This window comes from Rhinolophus hipposideros (genome assembly GCF_964194185.1).
Source record: "Rhinolophus hipposideros genome assembly, chromosome: 6".
In the NCBI taxonomy this organism is placed as follows: Eukaryota; Metazoa; Chordata; class Mammalia; order Chiroptera; family Rhinolophidae; genus Rhinolophus; species Rhinolophus hipposideros.
This window is the reverse complement of record NC_138052.1, coordinates 97076983-97090009: the sequence shown is the minus strand read 5'-3', so window position 1 is coordinate 97090009 and position 13027 is coordinate 97076983.

Genomic DNA, 13027 nt, shown 5'->3' with positions numbered 1-13027 from the left:
GCCCCGCGCAGCTGCCCCGCACCGCACAGCCCCGCGCAGCTGCCCCGCACCGCACAGGCCCCGCGCAGCTGCCCCGCACCGCACAGCCCCGCGCAGCTGCCCCGCACCGCACAGGCCCCGCGCAGCTGCCCCGCACCGCACAGCCCCGCGCGGAGGGCTCCCCGCACCGCACAGGCCCCGCGCAGCTGCCCCGCACCGCACAACCCCCGCGCGGAGGGCTCCCCGCACCGCACAGGCCCCGCGCAGCTGCCCCGCACCGCACAGGCCCCGCGCAGCTGCCCGCACCGCACAGGCCCCGCGCAGCTGCCCCGCACCGCACAGCCCCGCGCAGCTGCTCCGCACCGCACAGCCCCGCGCGGAGGGCTCCCCGCACCGCACAGGCCCCGCGCAGCTGCCCCGCACCGCACAACCCCCGCGCGGAGGGCTCCCCGCACAGTTCTGAGGCCGGGACCGGTCGCCCACGTGCCTGGTCTGCGCGCACCGCCGAGCCCCGCCCCCACCCATCTGTAAGAAACAGAAGTCCCGGGCCTGGCAACCCTGAGTAAAGCCACCTGAGGCTCCACCTGGTCCCGTGCAGCCTGTGTCTGGCGTATGCACCAGGTAGCCGGCCTGGCTGGGTTACAGTTTCTGCGTTCCCAATTCTCCAGGTGAATGTGCCCACCATCTTCAGTACTGTGGGCCTTGTCACACCCTGCTCCCCACGCCCAGCTCCCAGCAGAGTCCCTGGCACAATTAGGCCGAGTTCTTCACTCCATCCGCGAGATGCTTCTGGCTTTCAATGGTCATAAGTAATTGCAATAACTGAGATGTCTGCAAGTGGCCTCGTTTTCCTTAGCCTATCCGCAGCCCTCCATCATTCCCCCTCCCTGAGAACCCTCCTCTTGGCTGCTGTGACAATGTGCTCTCCAGGCTTTCCTCCTACCTTCCTGGCTTCTCAGTCCCTTGAGTGATTCCTTCTTACTTCCATAATCTCTAAATATGGAAAGCCCCAGGGGACTCCTTGGGCCTCTTCTCTTTTTTATATGCCATATCTCTGTTTTTTGGCTTTGGATATCATACACAGGTTAATGGAACTCAAATTTATATCTCCAGCCCAGGCCTCACCCCCGGATAACATATGTAACGGCCTCCTCAGCATCTCTTCTATGCCCCTGGCAATTTAAATCCAACATGTCTCAAGCTCCTTCTCACACACCTACCAAGAGTCTCTTGACCACCACGTTGTGAGGAAGCGCAAGCCTCTGGGGCAGACTGTGTGTGAATAAAAGATCCTGCAGATGATTCCAGATTCCAAGCTTCAAGTCTTAAGAGCTGGAGCCCTGCACATAGTAGAGTGAGCCACACTGTCCCCTCTGTGCCTTATCTGACTTCCTGACTCATAGAAACTATGAATGATAGTAAATGATTAATGTTTTAAGTCACTGTGTTTTGTAATAATTTGTTCTACAGTAATAGGTACTAATAGAGAGGGGATCCTTGAACCTTGTGAAAACATGAGAGTCGTGCTATGTGTGAGAGAGACATCTTTGTTTCTTGATTCATCATTTATCGAGCGTTTACCATGAATAAGAGACCCCTTGAGAGACAGCCCAGTTCCCACACTGGCTTTGCTGGTCTTCTCCAGGGAGCCTTTATCTGATGGCCATGACTCATCTTCTTCCTGAGACCCTATTATTACTTTTGCTGCCATAAACTTAGTGGTGTTAATAGCACAAATGTATTACCCTGTAGTTGTGTGGGTCAGAAGTCTGACACGGGTCTCTCCAGGATCAGGAGACAGACGCATTCCTTTTTGTAAGCTCTGTGTAAGATCCCTTCCCTTGCCTTTTTCAGCTTCTTGAGGCCACCTGCTCTCCTTGACTTGTGACACTTTTCTCCTATTTCACAGCCTGCAAAGGTGAGGTGAGTTTTTTCTCACATCACATCACTCTGACCCTTCCTGCAGTTGCTTTCCCCACTTTTCAGAACCTTTGTGATCATATTGACCCCACCCAGATAATCCAGGATGATTTTCCCATTTCAAGCTCATCTGATTAGTAACCTTTATTCCATCTGCAATTTTAATTCCCCTTTGCTATGGAAGGTAATGCATCCACAGGTTCCAGGTATTGGGACATGGACATCTTTGAGGGCTAGGGGACACTATTCTGCCTATAACACATTAATAAATGCTGCCATTGTCCGATATGCACTTACCGTTTACTCTTTGGGGGTGTTAATATAATGGTAGTTGCATTTGAACCTACACTTGTAAGGAGAAGAATCTTCAAAGGAAACATTGGGTTACCAGAATCAGCCTTGGACCCACCCACACGCCCTGGGGCCGGGTATCCATTGGGAACTCACGAGCTTTGTGTAAAGTGATAAGTCACCTCTCACTAACATGTTCAGAATCTCACCACAGTGCCCCACAGACATGACCCAAAGTGATGAAAGACAGAAACAGGTGAACACAATTTCTAAATGCTTCCTTTCCACTTATACTTTTAGGTCAGCCAGTGTTCATTTGTAAGATTAAAGGAATATCTTCATGTGCAAAGTAAACAAAATGAGCGGTAGTACTGTTGTTAGCTTAAGGTCATTTTTAAAAGGTTTTCACATTTATTGAATATCCTTAAAATTAATGGACTACATATGAGCTTCAACCAAGATTTTCACTATCCCACTGAAAATGCGGAAGATTTCTGTATGGACTCCAAGTTTTATTTTGCCAAGTGTCACTAAAATGAGAGTGTTTCTTAAAGACACTTACAAAGCTTTAGGGGTAACAGAAGGTGGGGCAGCGGATGTCAGGGCTCAGAAGAGATGGAGGCAAATTAACACTGAACACTGGACTGGACTTTTCTCAGAAATTCCTCGGTTAATGGCTGCCTGGAGAGCCCTCACTCGTCTTTCCTCACAGGCCCTTCTTTTCTCCTGCAGACAATTGCACTTCCCCTCACAGTCTCAGCAATCTTGAATTGCCAGGATGAAATTTGCCCCAAACCATGATGCTTTATAACGCTCACTTTACCGCTTTGGATAAAAACCCAAGGGGCCAAAAAATGTCCATCGCCATATTTTCTTATTAAAGAGGAATGGTTACGCAGAGATGAATTCTATGGGCCATGAAACTTGAATAGGTTGCGTTCAATCTTATCAATAAATAGGATAGGATAGAACAGAATAGATATCACTGTATAGGTGGAGTGAGTTCTGTTCTGTGAGCTTTGTTGTTGAATAAAGACAGAGAAGAGTTACTATTTCTCAGAAGACAAGCATAGAAGCAAAACCCTCATCCTGCCTTTCCTCTGGGAGTCTTTACTCAGCAAAACTATTCTGAACCTCCCGGTTGTATCAACTTCCTAGAGCTGCTGTAACAAATTAACACAAATTTAGTGGCTCACAACAACTCTTTATCTCACAGTTCTGGAAGACAGAAGTCTGACATGGGTCTCAGGGGGCTAAAATCGAGGTGTCAGCAGGGCTGTGTTCATTCTGGAGGCTCTAGAAGGGAATCTGTTTCCTTGCTTTCAAATTTCTAGAGGCTAATTGGATCCCTCGGCTTGGGGCCTTTTCCTCCATTTTCAAAGCCAGCAGCACAGCATCTTCAAAGCTCTCTTGGACCCTCCTGCCTGCCTCTTAAAAGGACCTTGTGATGTCATTGAGCCCACCTGGGTGATCCAGGATCATCTCCCCAACTCAGGATTTTTAATTTAATCGCACCTACCGAACCCCTTTTGCCATGTAAGGTAGCGTTTTCACAGGTAGTCGGTCTACTCACTACCATAATTTTGGATTACTTATAAACAATATTTTAAGATATTTGTAATTGGAATGTGATGGGAACTTGTCTGATTTCTCTTGGTGACAAAGCCTCAGATGCTGCTAATACTTCTGTGGTCTGTTGTTTACATTCATGAAGGAAGGAAATACTGCATTTGAATTAGAGCTTCAAATACATTAAAGATGTAAATGTTTTCCTATCCAAGGTCACAGACACAGCCCCGCCCCCCCAAACCCATCCCCATTTTAAGGCCAAGACAGAGCTGGCAAGATTGGGTGTCCAGCCCAGGGAGAGGGTTAGGGTCTTCTAAGGCAAGTCCTTTTTTAAAAACTGTAAAAAAAAAAAAATACACATGACACAAAATGTATCATTGTCATGTGGGGCGGTGTCGTGCGGGGCGTCCGTCCGGCGGGGTCTCAGCTCCTGCTCCCCACATAAGAACGCAGGACATGGTGAGGCCAAAAAGGAACACCCACGGAGCCATAGGTAGGGGAGTCACACCACTATAGTCTCGCTGGCAGCTGGGTTTACACGACGTACGACCTGCTGTCCAACTCTCCTCGACTCTCCTCCAGTCTCCTCCTTCACTCTCCTCGGCTCCCCTCCGTAGCCACGGCAGTTATATCAGTGGCCAATGGCTCAATGGCTACAGCTGATGGCCAACCAGCCACAGCTGACGGCCATGTACTATCCGAGCCAGCACCTCTCCACATGAGGCTGAGAGCCTGGAAACTGCTCTCTGGGGCTCTGTCCCCACAGGCGGCTTGCGGGGTCTCAGCTCCCGCTTCCCACATAAGAACACAGGATATGGTGAGGCCAAAAAGGAACACCCATGGAGCCATAGGTAGGGGAGTCATACCACTATAGTCTCGCTGGTGGCTGGGTTGGAGACACAGGAAGCAGGAGCCACAAAATCCACAACCCGCCATCCACTTCTCTGCCAACCAACCTCACTTACTAGCTGCAATCCGCCGTGCTAACTGCAATCCGCTCTTGCCAGATCAGCCACCATCTTCTTGCTAGCCCCCATTCTCTGCTAGCGTAGCCACAGCAGTTATATTAGTGGCCAATGGCTCACTGGTTACAGCTGACGGCCAACTAGCCACAGCTGATGGCCATGCAGTCACAGTTGATGGCCATTTACTACCTGAGCCAGCACCTTTCCACATGAGGCCGAGAGCCTGGAAACTGCTCTCCTGGCTCTGTCCCCACAACCACATTAACCATTTTTAAGTGTATAGTTCAATAGTATTAAGTATATTCACATTGTTGTGCATCCAAACTCCAGAACTCTTCCCATCTTGCAAAACTGAAACAATATACCCATTAATCAACAACACCCATTCCCCCTTCCAGCAGCTTCTGGCAATCCCCCTCGGACTTTCTGTCTCTACAAATTTGATCATTCTAGGGACCTCCTGCAAGTGGAATCATACAGTATTTGTCTTTTTTGACTGGCTTATTCGCTTGGCATAATGTCCTCTAGGTTTATCAATGTTGCGGCATGTGTCAGAATTTCCTTTATTTTCAGGGCTGAATTAGATTTCACATATGACACATTTTGTTTACCCATCCATCTGTTGATGGACACTTAGGATGTTTCGAACACGGGTGTCGTGCGGGGTGTCCGGCGGGGCGGCCTGCGGGGTCTCTGTTCCCGCTCCCCACATAAGAACGCAGGACATGGTGAGGCCAAAAAGGAACACCCACGGAGCCATAGGTAGGGAAGTCATACCGCTATGGTCTCACTGGAGGCTGGGTTTACACGACGTGCGATCTGCTGTCCGCTTTGCTGCCAACCGACCAACTGTCCTCGACTCTCCTTACTCTCCTTCAGTCTCCTCCTTCACTCTCCTCGGCTCCCCTCCATAGCCGAGGCAGTTATATCAGTGACCAATGGCTTGATGGCTACAGCTGATGGCTAAACCAGCCACAGCTGACAGCCATCCACTATCCGAGCCAGCACCTCTCCACATGAGGCCGAGAGCCTGGAAACTGCTTTCTGGGGCTCTGTCCCCACAACGGGTGTACCAATGTCTCCTGGAGACGCTGCTTTCGGTTCTTTGGGGGCTTATACCCAGAGGTGGGATTGCTGGACCAAGCAAGTCCTTTTAGTGGCACGTCAGAGGGACGCTCTGTTCCACTGAGGTCAGTCGGCTTTCAGGCCAGGGTTAGGCTCCTAAGATTTGTGCTGGAGAGAAGGCTGTCGTCCCAGAGTGTCACAGAATTGATGCTATGGAGGGACTTCAGAGTCCTTTCATATACCAACGAGAAAACTGAAGCCCTACCGATGAAGTCACTTTCCCAACCTGCACTATTTGTTTGAAACAATCCAGGAGCAGAACTGAGCCTGTGAAAGCTACCAAGTCCTGAACCCACACGGGGGCCGGGGGTGGGGGACTCAACATGGCTGCAGACCCCGCAGGCTGGAGGTGTCAGGCAACCCAGAGCAGAGGGTGGCGCACGCCCCAGTGCTGTGTAGTGGACACACCCCGCCCCTTGCCTGGTGGGAATGGCCACACAACAGCTGTAGCCTTAGAACGTTTCTGCGGAGCCAGGTGCTGTTCCTTTCTCTTTTCCAAATGAAGGTAAAAGGCAGAGACTCCTACAGTCCTAGCAACCTCCTCGAGCCTTCTTCTGCACGTGCCATGAGAACACTGGCCCATGTTCACGTCAGCTACTGGGGTGTGAAATGCATCTGTCATTTGCACACAGACCTGGGATTGGCAGCTGTTTTTAAAGTGGGTGTTTCGAGAGACACACACTAACACAATTGCGTAAATCATTTCCTCTGTGTAGCAAGGACAAAATGCAGGATAATTCTGAGTGTATGAATCCTTCTCTCATAAAATGGAAGATTAATTTGCTTCTACACATTCTGTGAGCTGATGAAAAAGCTGGTTTCATACACATAGCTTTGGCTGATGAACAAATTAGACAGTGAGAAATCAGATGCAAATGAGTAGTTTCCAGAGACTTCTGAAATTTTATAATCACTGTCGTGCAGGGTCTCAGCTCCCGCTCCCCGCCCAAGAACGCAGGACACGGTAAGGCCAAAAAGGAACACCCACGGAGCCATAGATAGGGGAGTCAAACCAATATATTCTCGCTGGCGTCTGGGCTGGAGACACAGGAAGCAGGAGCTACATAATCTGCCTAGCAGCAGTCCGCGCTTGCCAGCCACCATCTTCTTGCTAGCCCCCATTCCTTTTCTGCTAGCGTAGCCACAGCCGTTATATTAGTGGCCAATGGCCTACGGGTTACAGCTGACGGCCAACTAGCCACAGCTGCTGGCATCTGATCACAGTTGATGGCCATTTACTACCCGAGCCAGCACCTTTCTATGTGAGGCCGAGAGCCTGGAAACTGTTTTTTGGGGTTTTGTCCACACACTCCACCCCTACAGGGTCTCGCCTCACAATCTACGCAACAAGCGTCTTCTGCGAGGGGCCCTGTGCAAGGAGCCTGGAGGTGAATGCACTATCCTGAACACAGCCAGGCTCTCTGGGCACAGCCAGGGTTTCTCAGGACACCACCAGTACTTCTGGGCACAGCCAGACTTCCTGGGCTTCTTAAGGTACCACCAGTCTCCCCGGGCACAGCCAGGGTTTCTCAGGGCACCACCCCAGTACTTCTGGGCACAGCCAGACTTCCTGGGCTTCTTAGGGTACCACCAGTCTCCCCGGGCACAGCCAGGGTTTCTCAGGGCACCACCCCAGTACTTCTGGGCACAGCCAGACTTCCTGGGCTTCTTAGGGTACCACCAGTCTCCCCGGGCACAGCCAGGTTTTCTCAGGGCACCACCACAGTACTTCTGGGCACAGCCAGACTTCCTGGGCTTCTTAGGGTACCACCAGTCTCCCCGGGCACAGCCAGAGTTTCTCAGGGCACTGCCACTCTCTCTGGACACAGCCAGCCTTCCTGGACACAGCCAGGGCTTCAGGGCACTGCCACTCTCTCTGGACACAGCCAGACTTCCTGGACACAGCCAGGGCCTCAGGGCACTGCCACTCTCTCTGGACACAGCCAGACTTCCTGGACACAGCCAGGGCTCTCAGGGCACTGCCACTCTCTCTGGACACAGCCAGACTTCCTGGACTCAGCCAGGGCTCTCAGGGCACTGCCACTCTCTCTCTGGGCCTCTCGGGGTACCGTGCTGGAACAACAGCGGCTCACATCAAGGTGCTTACATATTATCAATGGCGGCCAGTCAAGACACAAAAGCAAACATCAAACCAGTCCCACTACATGGTGGTATGTTCCCAAACAGTCAAGCGTCCAATAAATTAGGGATAGAAGGCAATTCCCCATAGTCCATAGTCATTCGCCAGGGCTGTCCTGGGGGTGAGGGAAGACCTTGACCTCACCCTCATCTCCCATGGAGGACTCAGCAAGCGTTTCCTCCTTGGACTAAAAGTCCTGCATCTGGGCTGCCTCAGCAAGCAGTTCCCGGCCCACAGGGCGGCAACAACCTTCGCTTTCTCCGCTTTCTCCACTTTCTCCGGCCTCTGCTGGTTGGGGAACCATCCACATCTTTCCACCCCTCCACGGGAATCGAGCTCTCCGGCAGCTGCTCCTCCTGGTCTTCCTCAGACTGAGCTTTCATAGGCACAAACTGCTCCACTGCCCTTCGGAAAGCTTTGGCCAGCACTGTATCCTGCCGACTACGCCATGTGTCACGCGGGAGACCCTGCTCGCTGCGCCATTTGTCGTGCAGGGTCTCAGCTCCCGCTCCCCGCCCAAGAACGCAGGACACGGTAAGGCCAAAAAGGAACACCCACGGAGCCATAGATAGGGGAGTCAAACCAATATATTCTCGCTGGCGGCTGGGCTGGAGACACAGGAAGCAGGATCTACATAATCTGCCTAGCAGCAGTCCGCGCTTGCCAGCCACCATCTTCTTGCTAGCCCCCATTCCTTTTCTGCTAGCGTAGCCACAGCCGTTATATTAGTGGCCAATGGCCTACGGGTTACAGCTGACGGCCAACTAGCCACAGCTGCTGGCATCTGATCACAGTTGATGGCCATTTACTACCCGAGCCAGCACCTTTCTATGTGAGGCCGAGAGCCTGGAAACTGTTTTTTGGGGTTTTGTCCACACAATCACCTCCCAGATCATGACAAAACCAAGTAATAATTAGAACTTGGTTTAATTAATTAGAATAAGGCCGCTAAAAGGAGGGTCTCTGTAATGTTTACTGAGTTTATTGTTTTCTCATCATAGTTATCATATAGTTTTGAAAACATCTATGCCCTGAGCTTTTTGTTTGTTTATTAGATTATCTGCTACAATATCTTTCGGGGTTTTGTTAAACTTTCAGATTTACTACATTTGGTAAACTGTTCCTTTTGATGTACCCTCTGAATGTACAGACAACAACCAAAAAATATTGCTGTTCTATTCTTCAATTGTCACTTGGTTTCCAAATATAGATTTAGTGTAAATATTTATCAAATTGTGAAGTACTTAGTGTCATGCGGGGCAGCATGCGGAGTCTGTGGTCCCGCTCCCCACATAGGAACGCAGGATATGGCTAGGCCAAAAAGGAACACCCACGGAGCCATAGGTAGAAGAGTCACACCACTAGTCTCACTGGCGGCTGGGTTGGAGACACAGGAAGCAGGAGCCACACGATTTACAATCTGCCATCCGCTTTTCTGCCAACCAACCAACCCACTTGCTAACTGCAATCCGCTCTTGCTAGCTCAGCCACCATCTTCTTGCTAGCACCCATTTTTCTGCTAGTGTAGCCACAGCAGTTATATTAGTGGCCAATGGCTCACTGGTCACAGCCGATGGCCAACTAGCCACAGCTGATGGCCATCCAATCACAGTTGATGGCCATTTACTACCTGAGCCAGCATCTTTCCACATGAGGCCGAGAGCACACCTGGCTCTGTCCCCACACTTAGCCCAACACCTTTCAACCTTATCTCATTTAACCTTCAAAGACCTTGCTCAGCAGGTAAGGGAGGTGATTTGTCCAAGGTTGCAGCCAGAAGTGACACACCCAGGATTTAAAGCTCCATTGTCGATTTTCTAAGTGTAATCACAACTGCCTTTCATCCTAAGCGGGGGTCCCTTCTACTTCTAAAAACACAATGGAATGATTCATCAGCGCGATCACAGGGACGTCTTCTGTGATATGGAAGACAAGCCCATTACATATCTGGACCCATGTGCGTGGTCACTGTACAGTTTCCTGTGTAACTGAAGATCATTTTCCCCAGTCCCAACCTTGCTCTCCTCTCCTGTTCTCACTTAGGTACTGCTTTTGGACTGTGAATGGATGCTTTGCTAAGCTGTAACCCACCCAGCAAAACGTGCTGGCTAACAAGAATGCCTTCCCTTCCCGTGTGTGGTTTCCGTCACACTCTGCCCAGAGTGAGAGCGTGCCCTGCAGAGGAGGCCCTGGCACGAGCCCGGCTGGGACCCAGGGCACACTTGGTATACAGCACACTGGCCAACTTTCCGCAGATGTGCCAGGAACAGAAACCGCTTTTGGAAAAGGAACAGCCGCCAATTGTTTGGACTAGCCTCCTCCTTTCCTTAGAACAGAGGTTGTCAAACGGTGTTCCTTGAAGCCACCCCTCCCCCCAAACCCACTAGCACTGGGCTGGGGCATCACTTCACTGGGCTTTCCCATCTCTGCCCCCTCACCTTGGTTCCCTTTGCATAAAAGCTCCCCTTTTCTCTTAACACAGAGGGTGCCCCCAAAAATGTATACATATTTTAAGAAAGGAAAAAACTGTATTAAAATTGTAATGCTCAATATATACCGATAACAGAAGATGAATACAAGTCACGTTTGACTTCTGCAATTACAAGAGGTGCTCAAAGTGGTTACCATCAGCGTAATTTTAATAGAGTTTTTTCCTTTCTTAAAATGTGTGTACATTTTTTTGGCATCCTCTGTATATGAGGTTTCCTATTATAATAGCTTCATTTTGGGAGAAATTGAAACGCAAGTGTAGGTATAGGGCTTCCAAACACTTTCCAGGTATTTAAATATTTTCTAGGCCCATGACACTCCTTCCTTATCATATACTGGGGGACTTTTTGCTCTGCTCACCATAGCAAGAAGCAGAGCAAAGGGAGGATGTGGGCAGAGGGGGGATTGGTGAATAAGACCCTCCTTTGCTTTTCTCTTTGACACCTCTCTCCAATTCTATTTCTTTTCCCTCCTTCCCTTCACCCAGAATCCAGAGAGCCTATCAGAACACGAGATTGGCAGCTGGCAAACTACAATCTGTTCATCAAACCTTCCCCATGGCCTGTTTCTGTGTGGTCTCTGAGATAAGAATTATTTTTTACATTTTAACTGTTTTTTGAAAAGTTAAAAGATGACTATTTCACAACATGTGGAAGTTATACAAAATTCAAATTTCAGTGTCTCCATAAAATGTTATCAGAACACTCCCACGCCCATTGGTGTGTGTGTCATCTCTGGCTGCTCTCACGCTACAGAGTTGAGTAGTTATGGCAGAGACCACACTGGTCTGTGAAGCCCAAACTGTTGACTGCCAGGCCCTTTGCAGAGAGTGTGCAGAGCCCTGCATTAGTGTTGGAGGGGTCTGCCTAGGTTGGGTGGGGCCTCTAGAAGATGTTGCTGTAACAGCAAACCTCTAGTAATACCAGAACATGGGAAATCACAGGAAAGGTCTGGACCAAAGTCAGGGAGTCCTTAATCCTGCTGGTAGCGACAGCTGGCCCTGTGGGCGACCTCCGAGGACATAGTAAAGGGGCAACAATGTAAATACAGAGCCTTTTATTTTGACCCCCACGGGAGCAAAGAAATAGGAGTTTTATGACTATGCCAACAGTATACATCAACGTTTGGCAACTCATTTCTAAATTTTATTGGTTATGTTGTAGCAACCAAATATTTGAAGCAGTTATGGAACTGTGGGGACAAAGCCCCAAAAAGCAGTTTCCAGGCTCTCGGCCTCACAATAGAAAGGTGCTGGCTCGGGTAGTAAATGGCCATCAACTGTGATCAGATGGCCAGCATCTGTGGCTAGTTGGCCGTCAGCTGTAACCCGTAAGCCATTGGCCACTAATATAACTGCTGTGGCTACGCTAGCAGGAAAGGAATGGGGGCTAGCAAGAAGATGGTGGCTGGCAAGCGCGGACTGCTGTTAGGCAGATTATGTAGATCCTGCTTCCTGTGTCTCCAGTCCAGCCGCCAGCGAGAATATATTGGTTTGACTCCCCTACTTATGGCTCCGTGGGTGTGCCTTTTTGGCCTTACCGTGTCCTGCGTTCTTGGGCGGGGAACGGGAGCAGAGACCTTGCACGACAAATGGCGCAGCGAGCAGGGTCCCCTGCGTGACAGGAACAAAGATGAGCTTACTGATCATCACACAAAGCTGGACAGAGCTTGGTGAGTGGCTTGGAAGGATAACAATTTGACCCCCCTCCAAACCAATATTTGCTAAATATTTAACGTATGTAGATGCAAAGCTAGGCTTCCCTAGGAGGGTAAAAAAAATTTTTTATTTAAATAGGTGCCTTGGGGATATCTTGAGCCAGCCCTTGTCTCTATTCTTTATGGCAGTTCAGCTCTGTCCCAAACCTGCAACACCCACTCAGCAAAACTAAAGCTCTGGAAGGAGCTGGAAACCACCTTCCTTAGAATGCAGTGTGATGACCGTCTCTGGGCTTCTCGCTCCCCAGTTCAGTTGGATTTCTTCAGAAGCCAACTTTGAGATGAGGACTTGATTTGGGAGGTGCCCGAGGAAACTTCAGAAGGCATGTTGGGAAGCGAGATAAGGAAGAGGAAGCCCATTTAGGGCGGGCTCCTGAGAAGGGTTCTGCTGTTGGCAGCTGGGGCTCAGCCCCCCAGGGTCTGCTAAGAGACTGCATAAGATTTAGCCCACAGTGGTCCCTGCCCCCAACCAGCAGGGAAGCGAGGTATTTGTCCACCAATTCATTGGTTAAGGGCTGTTCTCGGAGGCGTCAGTTCCCTGACATTTCAAACTTAGCACATTCCTGTGCTCCAGGAAGCCCTCAGGTTCTCACAGGGAAACCAAAGAACCCAAGGTTCCCACAGAGAAAATCCATCTGTGTGTGTGGGAGGTGAGGCTACAGCGAAGGGAAATGCACCCGCCACGTTCTCCACATCCTTCTCCAGACACTGTGCAGCCCCTGCAGGGATTCTGGGACCTGTGTTCCCCACCTCGGTTCTTCTGCAGGGGTGTTTTGTGTCCCCGGCAGTTTGCTGCTGCAGGAGGCCCCTCAGCTGTCCAGCCTCCGACCAT